The sequence below is a fragment of the Crocodylus siamensis genome, chromosome 9 (assembly GCF_052110815.1).
Source record: "Crocodylus siamensis isolate JL-2025a chromosome 9, ASM5211081v1, whole genome shotgun sequence".
Classification (NCBI taxonomy): domain Eukaryota; kingdom Metazoa; phylum Chordata; order Crocodylia; family Crocodylidae; genus Crocodylus; species Crocodylus siamensis.
This window is the reverse complement of record NC_143403.1, coordinates 32,798,016-32,814,222: the sequence shown is the minus strand read 5'-3', so window position 1 is coordinate 32,814,222 and position 16,207 is coordinate 32,798,016. Positions and strand designations below refer to the sequence as shown.

Sequence of the window (16,207 nt, the reverse complement as noted above, 5' to 3'; positions counted from 1 at the left end):
GTGGTGGAGCCCCGTAGGTGACTGTCAGGTAGACTGTGCACTGCAGAAGATCCCCGGGTAGCCAACTCCCCCACTGAGGAACATTCAAAATCATAACAGGTGAGACAGGGGAAGCCTACCCACGGAGGGAACACCTACGCAGCAATTTGCAGAAATTTACAAGGCGTACACCACTCAGCGCTCAAGCCAGGGCTGCACGGGACCAAGTGTTCGAGGCCCAATGGCCACAAAAGCAAACAACTCATATTTTAATATCAGTAGTCTTACCTTACAAGTACAGATTTTCTCGATTGTTCCACAACCTTTCTGCGGACCACCCCAGTGAAGCTTGTGGACCAGTGGTGGTCCACGGACCACAGTTTGAGAACCTGTGTCATATGCAGCACAGTCTTCATACTCTTTAAATTGCTTCTCCCTCAACTAAGGCTTAATGAGTTCATGCAGAGCAACTCATATGATCATACACAGAATGGTCAACAAATATCATTCTTTCAGAATGGGTAACAGTGCCAAAAGTGAACCTCTCCAAATTCAAGGGCCCTCACCCAAATTAAAGAGTGGTGGGATAAAATCAACCAGATAAAAATAAAGAGGGGGCATGAAAATATATTCAGGGTACTAAAGGTACAGTATTTCAGCTACTTTGTGAAATGGCATACTTTTCATGAGCAGTAAGTCCAAATTGATCAAAATGTTATAAACTGTAAGTGTTTTTCGCAGTTCCAATCCCTGCTCATTGAGGTTTCCTTCTGGTTGCAGCCAACAGGAAATTGCATTCTCAGTTTAGCCTAACATTAAAGCATCACACAGTTCATACAGTTAGGTTTTTTTTCTTTACTGTACATTGATATTGATTTTATGCTATTTATAAAGTCCTGGTCTTTGCAAATATAAATAATAACTCTTAAATGTCATATCAGAGTTGGAGTTTTAGTACCTGTGAACACCTTTCCTTCTTAACCTGAAAAAGAAAAACAATTTATTCAGAAAGAAATAAAATCATTAAACAAGTTAAATTCATGAAAACTGGAAAACAAGAGGTTATGTTTTGTTGTGTCTAAATACTTTAAATCTTGGAGCTGAGCAGTGAGGAGTATCATTATGTGATTTCTTAAAAAAACCCATCACAACAACAAAAAAACCCCAATTTTCTTTATTTACATCTTTGATTTGAAATGTCTCCACGTGGATGCTTCTATTTAGTCATATTACTGAAAATCGTTCTTTATATTGGTATTTTTGTTTTCCCTCCTCTAACAAACGGAACTAGTGCTCCATTGTAATTTGACTGCATTCTAATGCATAGGATCATTCCCTTCCAAAATGTACTTTTTCTTTTGAAGAGTCGTATCATATTCAAAACTTCAGCTAAACCAAGGCAAATTTTCATAGATTTCATACATTTCATAGACATTAGGCCTGGAAGGGACCTCGGGAGATCATCGAGTCCAGCCCCCTGCCCAAAGGGCAGGAAGTCAGCTGGGGTCATAGGATCCCAGCAAGATAAGCATCCAATTTACTCTTGAAGGTGTTCAATGTAGGTGCTTGAACCACCTCCGCTGGCAGACTGTTCCAGACCTTGGGGGCTCGGACAGTAAAGAAATTCTTCCTTATGTCCAGCCTGAAACGGTCTTGCAGGAGTTTGTGACCGTTCGACCTCGTCATCCCTTGGGGCGCTTTAGTGAACAGACGTTCCCCCAGATCCTGGTGGTCACCCCTGATAAACTTATAGGTGGCCATCAGATCACCCCTGAGCCTACGCTTTTCCAGGCTAAAGAGTCCCATGGCTCTCAGCCTGTCATCGTAAGATCTGTTTTCCTGACCTCTGATCATGCGCGTGGCTCTCCTCTGGACTCTCTCAAGCTTCTCCACATCCTTTTTGAATTGTGGAGCCCAAAACTGGACGCAGTACTCCAGCTGCGGCCTCACCAAGGCCGAGTACAAGGGGAGAATGACGTCCCGGGATTTGCTCGAGAAGCATCTATGGATGCACGCCAGCATTTTGGTTGCTTTACTAGCCGCAGCATCGCATTGGAGGCTCATGTTCATCTTGATGACCCCCAAGTCTTTTTCTTCTGTAGTGCTAACCAACGTAGCACTGCCGAGCCTATAAGGGTGCTGCAGGTTTTTCCTCCCAAGGTGGAGAACCTTGCATTTTTCGGTGTTAAACACCATCAGGTTCTCGTCTGCCCATTTGCTGAGCTTGTGCAGGTCAGCCTGGATCACCCGCCTATCTTCTGGCGTGGATGCTTTGCCCCAAAGTTTGGTGTCATCGGCGAACTTGGCCAGTCCACTCCTGACTCCAATGTCCACATCATTAATGAAGATGTTGAACAGTATGGGTCCCAGGACAGAGCCTTGAGGGACCCCACTGGCTACAGGGCACCATGATGAGTGACTGCCATCAATCACAACCCTCTGGGTCCGACCACGAAGCCAATTTCCCAGCCAGCGGATCGTGGTGGAGCCAAGGCCACAAATGGGAAGTTTGGCCAAGAGGTGATCATGGGATACCAGATCAAAAGCTTTTTTGAAGTCAAGATATATGACATTAATCTCTTCTCCCTTGTCCAGGTGATAGGTCACCTGGTCATAGAAGGAAATGAGATTGGTCAAACAAGACCTACCCGCAACAAACCCGTGCTGGCTGTCCCTTAGAATGTTAGCCTGGGCCAGTCCCTCAAGGATGGCCTCCTTAATAAACTTTTCTAAGATCTTCCCCAGGATACAAGTCAGGCTAATGGGCCTGTAGTTAGCCGGATCCACTCTCCTCCCTTTCTTGAAGATTGGCACCACATTGGCCTTCTTCCAGTCTTCGGGCACTACACCAGAGCGCCAGGAGTTTTCAAAGATCCGTGCCAGGGGCTGGGCTATGACGCTCGCCAGCTCCTTGAGTACCCTGGGGTGCAGGTTGTCAGGGCCAGCTGACTTGAAGGTATCCAGCTTCTCAAGGTGTTCCTTCATGAGGTCAGCATTGATGGAGGGCAGGGGATCCCCCTCACCCAGATTTCCCTGTCCCATAGCAGGCATGGGCATCCCGGGTGACTGATGAAAGACTGACGCAAAGTACCTATTTAATAGGTTGGCTTTTTCCTGGGCGTCAGTTGTCAGTTGCCCCATCTGGTTTAGCAGGGGTCCAACATTGCTCTTGCTTTTCCTCCGGCTCCCCACATATCTGAAAAAGGACTTTTTGTTATCCTTGATGCCTGAAGCTAGTTGGAGTTCAGTTGCAGCCTTTGCTTTCCTCGTTTGCTCCCTGCAGGACCGGACCAGCGCGGAGTAATCCTCCTTGGAAGTGAATCCCGTCCTCCATCCTTTGTAGGCTTTCCTTTTTAGCCAAGTAGGTCCGCTAGGTCTCTGGGGAGCCAGGGGGGCTGCTGTGCCTTCTTGCTGCCTTTCCTCCATGTTGGAATAGATTTAGCTTGTGCACTGAGGATCACTTCCTTGAGAAGCAACCACTCTTCTTGAACTCCCATCTCCCTGGGGTCATGGTCCCTGAGGGCCTGACCGACTAGCCTCTTGAGCTTGTCAAAGTCGGCTTTTCTGAAGTCAAGGACTTCTGTGTTGCTGACTGACTTGCCAGCTTTACTGCGGATGGTGAAGGTGATCAGCTCGTGGTCGCTGTCACCCAACTTCCCATCAATCACTAGGTCGCCGATTAGGTCATCCCCCGTAGCCAGTACCAGGTCAAGCAGCGCTTTGCCTCTCGTTGGCCCATAGACTTCTTGGGTCAGGTAGAGGTCATCCACGCACGAGAGAAAGCTTTGTGACTGCTCAGATTTAGCTGAGTGATCTTCCCAGGAGATGTCCGGGTAATTGAAGTCACCCATGACAACCAAGGTCCTGGAGCAAGCGGCCTCAGTCAGTTCCTGGGCGAACTCCTGGTCAAGCTCGGGACTTTGAGTGGGAGGTCTGTAGTAGACTCCCACCGTTGTGTCCCCTGTGCCGAATTCCCCACGAATTTTTACCCAGAGGGTCTCTAGCTGTCCATGCCGGTCGCCAACATCAGCTTGCAGGGACATGTAGCTTTCCTTCACATAGAGAGCTACACCCCCGCCCCTTTTGTCAACACGATCCCTCCTGTACAGCGTATAGCCCTCTATACCCGTGGTCCAGTCATGGGTGGAGTCCCACCAGGTCTCCGTTATCCCAATGACATCATATTTCTTTGCACTGAGCAGGAGGATGAGCTCGTCCTGCTTGTTGCCCAGGCTCCTGGCATTAGTGTACAGGCAGGCATTGCCCAGGCTCCTGGCATTAGTGTACAGGCAGGCAAGTATGCCCTTGGGGGCTCTTGCCTTGCCCACAGATTGTGCCAGGGCTGGGGCAGGGGTGAGCTCCCTTAAGTGCCCCCTTAACTGCCTTGGTCCGCTGGCTTTGCAAGGGCCGTTCAGCGGGCCAGCAGGGGCAGTAGTCTCCCCATCCCCCAGCCGGCTTAGTTTAAAGCCCGGTGGAGCAGGTCAGCCAGCCTGGCTGAGAAGAGCCTCCTCCCCAGGGGAGAGAGGTGGAGGCCATCTCTTCCCAAATTTCCCCCCCTCCTGGATATTCTTCAACAAAATGAATAATTAAAAGAAGCAAACAAACCAAAAACATTGGCTCATACACTGTCTTGCTTTAAATTATTTAATGAAAAAACAGTTTGACACAGTATTTTTGATCAGTCATAGCTAACACCCATTGAGTCAATATAAGATATTAGGTAATCTAAATTAATTTGGGATTTAGGCTCCTATTGAATGCTTCCTAGATGGTTTGCTATGCTAATATACACTTTACAAATATTGTGCCAACTGTACTGCACAGGTGCCAAAATTAAGTATACAGAGATCTGTGAAATGCAAAACCAGTTCTTTGGAACACAAAGGTAGCATCTGTAGACAGCTGTTTACTTTCTAGATTTCAAAAGTTGTACCTTGTTATTTTGGTGGCTTACTTTCTAAAAAGAAATTCAGGTGAAAAATGTATACCTTTCAGTTTTTAAAGAGCTTAACTGCTTTGCTTAAAATTCATTATCTTGCCTTTAAGACTTAGAAAGGAAGTGGTTTCTGAATGCTTTTAAGCAACTGAAAAGGAGGTGTAGAGTGGATTCTCAGGTGCAACTTTTATGGTATGGTAACCACTCTAAACCAAGAGACTAGTTCCTGTACAGCTAGCAGCAATAAACTGTTCCCAAGGAGATTTGCAGCAAAGTAATAAAAATAATCTCTCCTTCCTGCAGTACTGAAATTTTAAGCATTAAAGCTCATTAGAGGCCAACATGAAGTCCACTAAAAACAAAGGAGCTTTCTAACCATGAAAGACAATCCCAACACAAAACATATGCTTAATCTGATATAGAACATAATTACACTATCATTTTCAAGCTAAAAGCTTCAATGCTATGAGTTCAAGTCAGTTAAGACAATGCTATGCTTCAGGGTGTTGGTGAAAATGTATCCCCTTCATTCCCCTGCAAAATGAGACAGACTTTTCTACTCAATGCTAAAATAAGCACTGTAAAATATATGACAAACAAATCTTGTATTTTTTTACTTCCTCAAAAAGGAATGGTATGATGGGAACTTAAGAGTTAAAAGGTAGCTTCTTCAGTATTGTTTAAAAGTGGAATCATGCAGATTGTACCAACCATCAACAGAGACTTGAGCCTTACTGCCGAATACCATACCACGCCTACTCATGCTATATTCTGCCTGCTTCAAACAATGCCTCCCTTAAATTTTACCAGGGCAGGAAACTCTGAGCTGCTCCCAAATATGGGGTAATTGCCATTTGTCACAATGCAGTCCACAGTGACTCTTCAAGAGTCCAGAAACTCTTCTGTGGAGCAAGTGTAAAACAGGAGTCTTTCCCATATCAGTGTGTGAACTTGAAGGAAACAAGGGAATTGATTGAATTCACTATCCAGGGAAGGGCGGGTAAACTAACCAACAAGGCTAGACTTCACAAAGGCTAACTTCAATGTGCTCAGAAGATTACTTAGTGAGGCATTAAAGCTCAAGAGCATTGGTGAAATGCAGGTCCAGGAAGGGTGGTCATTCCTCAAGGGAGTGATCCTACGGGCGCAGAAGGAGACAATCCCATTGTGCATAAAAGGGGGCAAAGGGGCCAATAAACCCTCTTGGCTGAACAAGGAAGTCCAGGAAAGCCTAAGGGCAAAGAAAGAGGTATACAGGCTGTGGAAACACCAAGGAGGGGTATATCTCCCTGACTCACACTTGCAGGGAATCAGTCAGGAAGGCCAAAGCAGAATTAGAGCTTAGGCTGGTGACAAAAATTAAGGACAACAAAAAGTCCTTCTTCAGGTATATAGGGAACAAAAGGAAGGTGCAGGATAGCATAGAACCCCTACAGGACAAACTGGGGCAACTGGTGACAGAGAGGGGGGACAAAGCTGAGCTCTTCAATGAGTTCTTTGCATCTGTATTCCTCGACACAGACTAAGACAAATCTCCCAATTGAATCACAGATAGACACAGGAAGGACACCAGCCCACCAGCTGTTAAAGCAGACTTAGGAAAGGGGCACTTGGAGGGGCTAGATGTGTTCAAATCAGCAGACTGGGATGAACTTCATGCAAGGGTGCTGAAGGAATTGGCCAGTGTCATAGCAGAGCTGCTGGCATGGCTGTTCAAGCGCTCATGGTGCTCTGGTCGGGTCCCAGAGGACTGGAAAAGGACCAATGTGGTCCCTATTTTCAAGAAGGGGAAGGAGGGATGAACCAGGAAACTATAGGCCAGTTAGTCTCACCTCTATCCTTGGGAAAACTCTGGAAAAAAATCATTAAGGATCATATTTATGGCAGCCCAACAGAGGAAATAATGCTGAAAGGAAATCAGCACAGGTTCATTGCAGGTAGGTTCTGCCTGACTAACTTTGTTTCTTTTTATGACCAGGTCACAAAATGCTTAGACACAGGAGTCGAGGTAGATGTCATGTACCTACTTTAAGAAGGCCTTTGATATGGTATCTCATTCTGTTCTTGTAAATAAACTGACAGACTGCAATGTAGATGATTACACAGTCAGGTGGGTGGCAAATTGGCTTAGGGGTCACACCCAGAGAGTGGTGGCGGATGGATCAATATTGACCTGGAAAGATGTGTGCAGTGGAGTCCCACAAGGCTTGAGTGTTATTCAATGGACTGGTGCTATTCAATGTCTTCATCACTGATGTGGATGGGGGCATGGAGAGCACCCCATCCAAATCCACAGATGATACCAAATTATGGGGCAAAGTTAACACACCAGAGGATAGGGAACAGATCAAGGTGGATCTGGACAGGTTGGAAAAATGGGCAGAATGAAATAGGGTGCAGTTCAAGAAAGGCGTGTGCAAAGTGCTGCAACTGGGCAAAAAGAACCACCAACACACTTACAGGCTAGGGGATGACCTTCTCAGCAGCACAGCAATGGAAAGGGATCTTGGAGTCATAGCTGACTCCAGGATGAAGATTAGTTTTCAATGTGATGAAGTGATCAACAAGGCTAACTGCATTTTATCATGCATTAGCAGATGCATGATGAACAGGTCCAGGGAAGCGATGCTTCCCCTCTGTGCAGCACTGGTCAGGCCACAGTTGGAGTACTGCATCCAGTTTTGGGTGCCACACTTCAAGAGGGATGCAGAGAATCTTGAGAGGGTTCAGAGGAGGGTCACTCGTATGGTTAGAGGCCTGCAGGCAAGGCCCTACAAAGAGAGATTGGGGGACCTAGATCTCTTCAGCCTTCACAAGAGAAGGCTGAGAGGTGATCTTGTGGCTGCCTATAAATTCATCAGGGGAAGGCAGCAGGGAATAGGAGATGCTCTATTTACTAGAGCACCCCCTGGAGTAACTAGGAGCAATGGCCACAAACTGACGGAAAGCAGATTTAGACTGGACATTAGAAAGAACTTCTTCACAGTAAGGGTTGCCAGAATGGGCTTCCAAGGGAGGTGGTGCTCTCCCCTACCTTGGGGGTCTTCAAGAAGAGACTGGACAAGCACCTAACTAGGGTCGTCTGAGGACATTCTTTCCTGCCCAGGGCAGGGGGTTGGACTTGATGACCTACTGAGATCCCTTCCGACCCTAATATCTATGAATAAAAAGTGCATGTGATCTGTGGAATTTTGATTCCTCAATATATGAAGGTTTGATTTGTTTGATGGCAACATATGAAGGCAAGGTGGCTTTATTCCACCCTGCCCCCTACCCCAGCTCCAGCCACAACAAAGCCCAGTGGGCAGCTGCATGCTGCCCCCTCTCTCGCTGCACATGGAAGAGACTCTCCTCTTTGTGAAAGCCCTGCATGAGAAAAATAACTCTTGAGGGAACCTGAATAGAAGTTCCCTATGACTCTCATTTATTGAAGGTTAATTTTTCAACCTGCAGTCACTTCTAGCCCAATGCCTCGAGTAGCCTCCAACATCTTACAGAGCCCCTTCCAAGCAGATGTGAAGAGGACCCATACAATGTCAAATTATGCCAATTGTCCCCCATCTCCCCTTCTTTTGCAAGCAACTATGCAGGATTACCTGTCAAGTTGAGCCCTATGCTATGCCACACTGGGCGCTTCCAGCAAAGCCTCCCCTCAATCAGCTCTGACACTTCACTTGCACAGCAGAGCTATACCAATTTCATCTATCTCAGAGATCATGCACAGAGGAAGAAAGGCTGAGTGTGGGGCAGAATGGATTGAAGTTTTAAATGTTTCAGGGCATTTTAGTTCAAATTAACTCCTTTTTTGACATAACTACATGACATTAGTCAGATTTCAGCAAGCCAGGAACTCTCAACTTTTTCAGTACTATTACTATATATACTATACTATATATTAATATATAGACTATATTTTAGCAATATAGCAAGGAGAGGGATTGATCCCACCTAGGGAGCTGAAGCTATGTGAGAACCAGTATGCTAATCCCTTTGGAGTAATATGTTTTTATCCCTCTACCAGAGACAGATGGATTGCTACATTCTAAGATTCTCTCTCTTATCCCCTGCCAGTTAAACATAGGAGAAGGCACAAGTGCTACTACTGCATGACATGGAGGATTAAGATTATTTTGTTCCTGGTCTTTCTGTAGCTGTTACAAGGGAGTGGAGTGTAGGGGTGTTGGTTAGTGTGAGGGTGTGAATGTCTGGGTGCAGGTACACAAACATATAGATGTCCTTCATCCTCAACACAGAATTGCCAATATGAGTTGCTCATAAAACTACAAGGGCTGAAGGGATTCCTTAGGTTTATTCATAGGTAAAAAATAAGCTATCTTTACAGAACTTAGCCTGGCTGGCAAAACAAATCCATGTTTAAAGTGATGATCTGTGCAACATTTCAGGTGTACAAGAGTATCTACTAAATGTGAAATACAGTTGATTAGAACGTATCTGCCTATCTTACATCAGGCAAAAGAACAAAGATACAGCTTTCCCAGAGACAGATCACAGATTGTTCCTGTCACTTGGCATCTAGAATACATTATCTTAAGATAAGACACTATAAGGATTTTTAAACTACATTAATTCTATCAGAGACAAGAAATTTGGTTAGTGGTAATCTTCTGGCAAGAGACCGCTATAGTCTTAACCTCAAATTTCTTTTGATAATGCATATGAAGAATATAAACATATAGTCCACCTGAACATTTCTTGTCTTCATGTATCAAGGCTTCTAGTAATAATGGAAACAACCCCGAGCAGTTCTGAAGTTTTTCCACAACTGCAAGATTAAACAAAACAGAATTTTATTTGAAGTAGCTTCCCAGATTGCCATACATGCATGACTGAATATGGTGCATTGCAAGACATTCAAAGATCTACTAATATGTGTAGTGACTGGGTTTGCAAGCCTGAATTCACAGTGGGCTTATGTTTTATGGGTTTTTATGTTGACAGTAATCTTTATGATCTAATTTGAATATGCAAGGCCTAAAATATAGTAGTTAAGATCTCTACCTTTGCCCTCTTTATGGGTGTGTACAGATGTTTAGGGAGGTTAGATCACATTAAAAATGGCCCCCTGACCAAACTTAGTTTGCCCAGGTGTGGACTTCATACTTAGATCCCTAGTTACATCCATCTAAGTGTGACATGTACAGAAGTTCCAAGAAGGTTACATAAGTCTAAAAATGGTCAACCCGATCTAAGTTAGACTACTGTAGAGGTAGGGTTAACTTAGACTGGGCTGGCAATTTTTAGACTGATTTAACTTTCCTGAATTTCTGTACAGTCCCCAATGCAGCCCCAGGGCTGGGAAAACCCAGGTGCCAGCCCCAGCCCTAGTCCCAGGGCTACACTTTTCCAATATGGCCCCCTGGCACCAGGCTATTTTTAGCCCCCTAGCCTCTCACCCCACCCCCAGATGAACAACCTCCCCTGCCATGGACCAGCCAGCCCCCTGCCCTCTCCTACCCCAGCACATCAGCCTCCCACGCCCAAAGCAGGGGTGGGGGGAAGGGCAAGTAAGATATGCCTTTGCCTCCCAATTGCCTCCTGATCTCGCTTTGGACCCTGCCTGCTCCTCTAATTCCAATCCCCATTGCAGATCCTGCCTGCCACCCTGATCTCCCCATGGAACCTCCCACCCCACCAAACCTGACCCAGTTCCCCCAACCCTCCTCCACTAGGCACCCCCATCCCAATTTATTTTAGATTGGGTGGCCATTTTAACTCAATCTAACCATCCTCTAACCTTCTCCTAACCTCCCCGAATGTCTGTACCCAGCCTATGAATATAAACTTATTGTTGCTGTCAGGCAGTTTATACAGAAGACTAAGGAAAAGGATATCATCTGATTGCCCGCCAAAATAAATATTTAACTGTATCCACTTCTATTGTGTGTAGAAGTGCAAGTATACACCTACAATTGGACCTCTGACAGTCCTGACTTCTGTACCTGCAGTAGGTTTGTGAATTCAGTCAGAACAAAAATACATTATAAATATGAAGCAACTAAAAATCTGGACATAAACAAAGATTATATTTTAAAGGTCTGAGAACCTACAATCCTGATTCGTTTTCACAATTGACTCTGCATATTGTTTTTTCCATACAAATGATGAATTTGCACCTTTCCACTTTTACGACACCCAACAGAATTAGTTGTAGGTCAGGTTTTTGCTAGATGCATTTCTTGGTCCACCGATTTTAGATTATTTTGGTGGGGGGGGGTACATCATTTGAAACATCTTGGATTCTAATATTTAGAAGTACTGAGCACTTAAAACACCAGCTAAAATTATTGTAAGTTGTGAATATACAGGAACTCTGAACAGTTATGTTTTATGTTTCAGTGTTGAGTACTATGATCAACGCCCACTGTTGAAAACTTGGAATCTATTTACCATCAGAAAATAGAACCCACTAAAATCACCTGACAACTGTCTCAGAAGTAAAAGAAGAATTAGGAAAGTGCCTTACAGAAGAAATGGCTCTGCACAGCTATCATGAAAATTCACCAGTCCAGGCACAAAAATCTGTTATTCCAGCTACACAAAGCTGGGCAAGTGAAGAGTACAAACTACAAAAATAATGCTTAGCACTAAGCCTACTAGGCTGACAGCCAGAGGGACATTGCAGACAGGGCCATCAGGCATGCTGCCCAGGCATCTGTTGCCATTGAGCAGATAGGAGTAAGCTCACACAGGCTGCCTTCTGAGAACTCAATCTTTACATACACATACTAAAACTTGAGATTTCTGGCCTAAAATTCACATTTACCCATGTTGCCCTCATGCCTTCATTATGGATTTTACAAGAGATCTTGTCAATGGTCATGCAACAGCATGATTGTGTTTCCTCATGGGTTAATGGCAGTGTTGACATTCCCTTTACTTGGCCCAGGACAAGAGTCATAAATGCTAATGACTACATTAGAGGATAGGTTTGTTCAAGCAGTCCTCAGAGGAGAGTATCTGAGTAACACCACTTCTGCATTTACCTAGTCTGGCATATTGAAACAGGCCAGGGCAATAGAACTTGATGTTCATTTCCCCCCAAATGGCAGACAAACTTGTTGGAGTTGAGGAGAGAAGGAAATTTTAGATTTTTTTCTATACAGGTAACTATTGACAAATGGCTACTTGGTCTCTCTCATGATTTAACCCAAGAATGGGACATTATTTTGGTTGGAGAGCCACTTAATGAGTTTTGGTGAGCTGTCAAGGGCCACACACACAAAATCTTTTAGAAGACATCATTTTAACGAATTATATATAAAAAATATCATGTACTAAAAATCAAACATCTATTATACCATATTTTAATTTTATTTTAAAATGTTGTCCTGATTTATGTTTTCTTGAGTAATGCATACAGAGGTGGTTGCAAAATAGCTCAAAATAAAGTCTTACTCTTGTATACTGTGTGTGTGGTGGAAAAGAGTATGGAGGGGTGGGGGTGAAGTGTGTGGAGAGGGTGTGCATGTAGGTGTGGGGTGTGTGTGAGGTGACATGTTTGGGAGGGTATGGGGGTGAAGTGTACGTGTGTGGGGGAGGAAAGGTGTGCACATATGGGGGGTTACAGTCTATGGCAGTATTTTGCCTACCCCTGATTTAACCACTGCGACAAAAGAAAAAGACTATGAAATATTTTTCACACAAACTATCTGAAACCATATTTCACCCTCTGTTGAAGTAATAGTCTGATCTTGCCATAGTTTGATATTTGCCAAGAAATTGTGGATACATTAACCTATAGCTCATACAAGCAGCTGGGCCTTTTTCAGTTATGACTGCCATATTTTTTTCCTCTTTACTCGTGATTATTCCAGGGAGTTTGCCACCAGATGCTTAAAATGCAGAGTTAAAGTGTTCTTGACTTTGGGCCCATTTGTGCAAATGCTGCAAAGTGTATGCCTTACTACTTAGGACTGCTCTATCTGAAGTCAACAGGATCCCTCTTGCTAGAGCAGATACTGTCCTTTGTAATATTTGCTGAATTGAAACTTGGGTAAATATACTAACAATTTAAGAGCTTTTACAGCAGGTAACAAGAAAGGCATTATAGATAGTGCCAAGCATATTGCTAAATGAAGATGGACAGGTGGTACAATAAATGGAGTTATTTGTTTTTTCTCTTTTGGAACTGAACAAATTATATTCAACATATGTAGTGAGGTAAGGAACACTGAATTCATCTGTTTAAATACAAGATACTGATATTTACCAAAAGATACAATTGGGTAATGTTTCATCCTTGTGAATATCTTTTCATTAGCTCTTTTCTAGTAGTGCTAGCAATCAAGAAATAGTGAATCTCTGCCTTCCACCAGAACATGTACACACTTTGCAGTACAGCACCTTTGAAATAAAACATTTTATAAAATACACTGTATTAATTAAAACTTATTTCCTTGCTGTATATCCTGATCAACTGTTAAAATGAGAGGTGCTTGCACAAACTGTAAATATTTCAGCTTAATATTGCATAACATTTAGCTTGAAAACTAAGCTTTTACTTAAGAATAACAAAAAAAAATTTCCATAACTTCAGAAGCCTGCTATAGAAATGTCTGTTTACATAAATATTAGTGTATAGTTTGCAATTTGAAAGTTTCTTGTATTTTGCTAATATAAGACAACTGGATAGAGAAATGGGTAAGTGTGACATTTACTTGTTATTGTCCAAGCTGAGAAATATGTGCAACTGACAAATAATAGTGTTAAATTTGCTATATGTTGTTTTAATAACCCAAAGGATAACAGAAGTAAAGAATCATATCTCTAAAATATATGGGAGGTACCAACAACACAAAACAGCCTTAGATCTGTCAGCCATCTCTAAACCACCATTTCTAAATAAGAAATGCCAAAGTGGCAAAAAGCAAGCACTGCTGGCTTTAAACCACTTTCAATCTTCAATTCAGAACATGTGTGTCTGGGTATTGGGTGTGGCCAGACCATGGTGTGATCAGATGTGATGAGGTATTTTTGTGTGCCTCAAGCCTACTGCAGGCAGAAAGAAGTGACTTACATCAGGGAGCTGAAGTGGTTCCCAGATTTAAAGCCACTTTTACCCAGTCCAAGAATCACAGCCTATTTTAACACTGACAGCTTCCCTTTAATCTAGGAACAAATACTAGCATTTTGATGGCCAGGTATGAATCATTTTAGTCAGAGTGGTCACTGTGGTTACCGTCACCAGACAAACAAGATCTGTTAAGATCCAAAAAACTGACTTGTCAGTCTGCACTCTTTAAGGATCCCATGCGAAAAAATTCAGCAGCACTGAATGAAAGTCATACATGATTAATCACAATAAAGATGTTCCCCCATTACTGATGTAAATGAGGCGTGTGGAGGGTTCGGGGGAAGAGATTGGGAGGAAGGACCAGGTGTAAAGAAAATATTCCTTCTGGTGTTATATATAATAGAAAGAGAGAGACTGTGCACCTGTGCATGTCCACACATGTAACATATTAATATGTCATATATTATGTAACATATGTAATATATTAAATATTGCAAGTAAAATTAAAATTATGTATCTATTATCTGATTTTAAAAGTCTACTGAACAAAAGGGGCTTGATCCTGTGCTCTGCATACCTAAGGCTGCCACCCAAGCCAAGAGTTCTGACTGTATATAGAAGTGGAAGATGGGGCCCAAGATGTCCCATTTAATTTTTGTGCAAAGCACAGCTGAACAGCAAGATCTTTTCATGAAGAACACTTTTACACTGTTTCAAATGTAAATAAAACTAAATACAGCTACAAGCAGAATTACTATGAAGCCTGACAGACTAGTGTTTTTGTATGAAAAAGCAGCTCACTTCAGCTCCCTTTGTTTTGAATGAACTAAAAGACAAAAACCCAAGCTCTTGTACACTGTAGCTTGTTGACAAATCAGACCAATAAATTAAACATACTTTCTTCTTCTAGAATGGGATTAAATGATACAGTAACACACGTGCCATGAAATCATGAGTGCCTAAAAATGGCTGACAGTACTATATGAAGAGAAACATGGGTCTTTACCTAGAATCTATCGCCTTTCATAAGGCAGGAAAAAATGAGCAAGTTGCATTTATCTGCTTGTCAAAGACTGCCCCCAAATAACTGCTGATCTAACAGACTTCAGGATCAAGGCATTCAAACAAGGAAGATTTTTTCCTCTTACAAATATCCCCTCTTAATGTAATCTAGAAGCAGAGCAGGAAGAGGACAGACCATATGCCGCTAGAGTAATTGGATTGCATTTGGTTTTCCGAGCTAAACCGAGACTTCCTCCACGCTGTGCACCCTTCCCTGCTGCACACAACACACAACACGGGCTGGCTCTTTGTCTGGCTCCCAGCATTTTCTTGCATTAAACTTCTTGCGTTTTCCACGCCCTCAACAAGCTCATTGAGTTTCCTCCGTGCCGGCTCCCCACTGCCTCCCCCAATGCCTGAGAAATTGCAAATCAACCCTAATCCCCAACACGCAAGAGCAGCCGGGGCTGCACCCGACACCTCCCCTGGCTGGGACCCGGCAGCACAGTACGGCCCACGGCGGCTCCGCGGCCCCGGCACAATAGCCGGCAGCCCCATCCATGCATCGGCTGCCATTTGGCCTCAGAGCCTCCCCCCTCTTTGTAATGCACATTCATTCCTGCCCCCAGGTGCCTCCCGCCGGGGGCAGCGGGGACCAAGGGGAACCATTTTACCAGGGCGACAGCCCCGGCCAGGCGCGATGGCGCCGCCCCCCCCCCCCCCCGAAGCGGGGCCGGGCTCGGGGCGCCCCGCGGGAGAGAGGGGAGCCCCGTTTCACAAGCCCGAGCGCTGCCGGGGCGCGGCCCGTTACCTGTGGCGCCCCGCGAGGCTGCGGGGCCGGCGCATCCACCCGCGCGGTGCGGAAGGCGGGAGCGCTTCTCACTGCACGGGGCGGAGGCCGGGGAGGGCGGCGGCGAGACCCATCCCCGCCGGGAGCGGCGAGGGGCGGCCGGAGCCTCCTTAAAGCGAGAGAGACGCTCAGCACCTGGGCGCTGAACAGCTCCGCGCCGCGCCGAGGGCGGGGCCGCTCCCTCGTCGTAGCCAATAGGTTTGAGCGGCCGCCGCCAGGCCCCGCCCCCCGCCGCGCTGAAGCTGCCGCTGCAGCCGCGTTAATTGAATCGACGGCGTCCGCTCCCGCGCAGGAGAAGCGCTGCGTGCGGCCGGGGGCTGCGGCCCCACTTCCCAGCAGCCCGCGCGCGCGGCTCCTGGGAGCTGTAGTCTCGGCAAGGCCGGGCCGGCGAGCGGGGGGCGGGGCT

At 44.9% G+C, this 16,207-nt stretch overlaps 1 protein-coding gene across 1 annotated transcript in view; it reads right to left on the bottom strand.

Moving 5' to 3' along the window:
- Positions 1 to 15,967, bottom strand: part of SMPD3 (sphingomyelin phosphodiesterase 3) — a 243,645-nt gene extending 227,678 nt beyond the window's left edge. The window contains exon 1 of the mRNA XM_090063297.1: positions 15,763 to 15,967. The gene's annotated coding sequence lies outside the window, so the exon portion shown is untranslated. The remainder of the gene's footprint in view (positions 1 to 15,762) is intronic.
- Between the last annotated feature and the right edge of the window lie 240 nt (positions 15,968 to 16,207).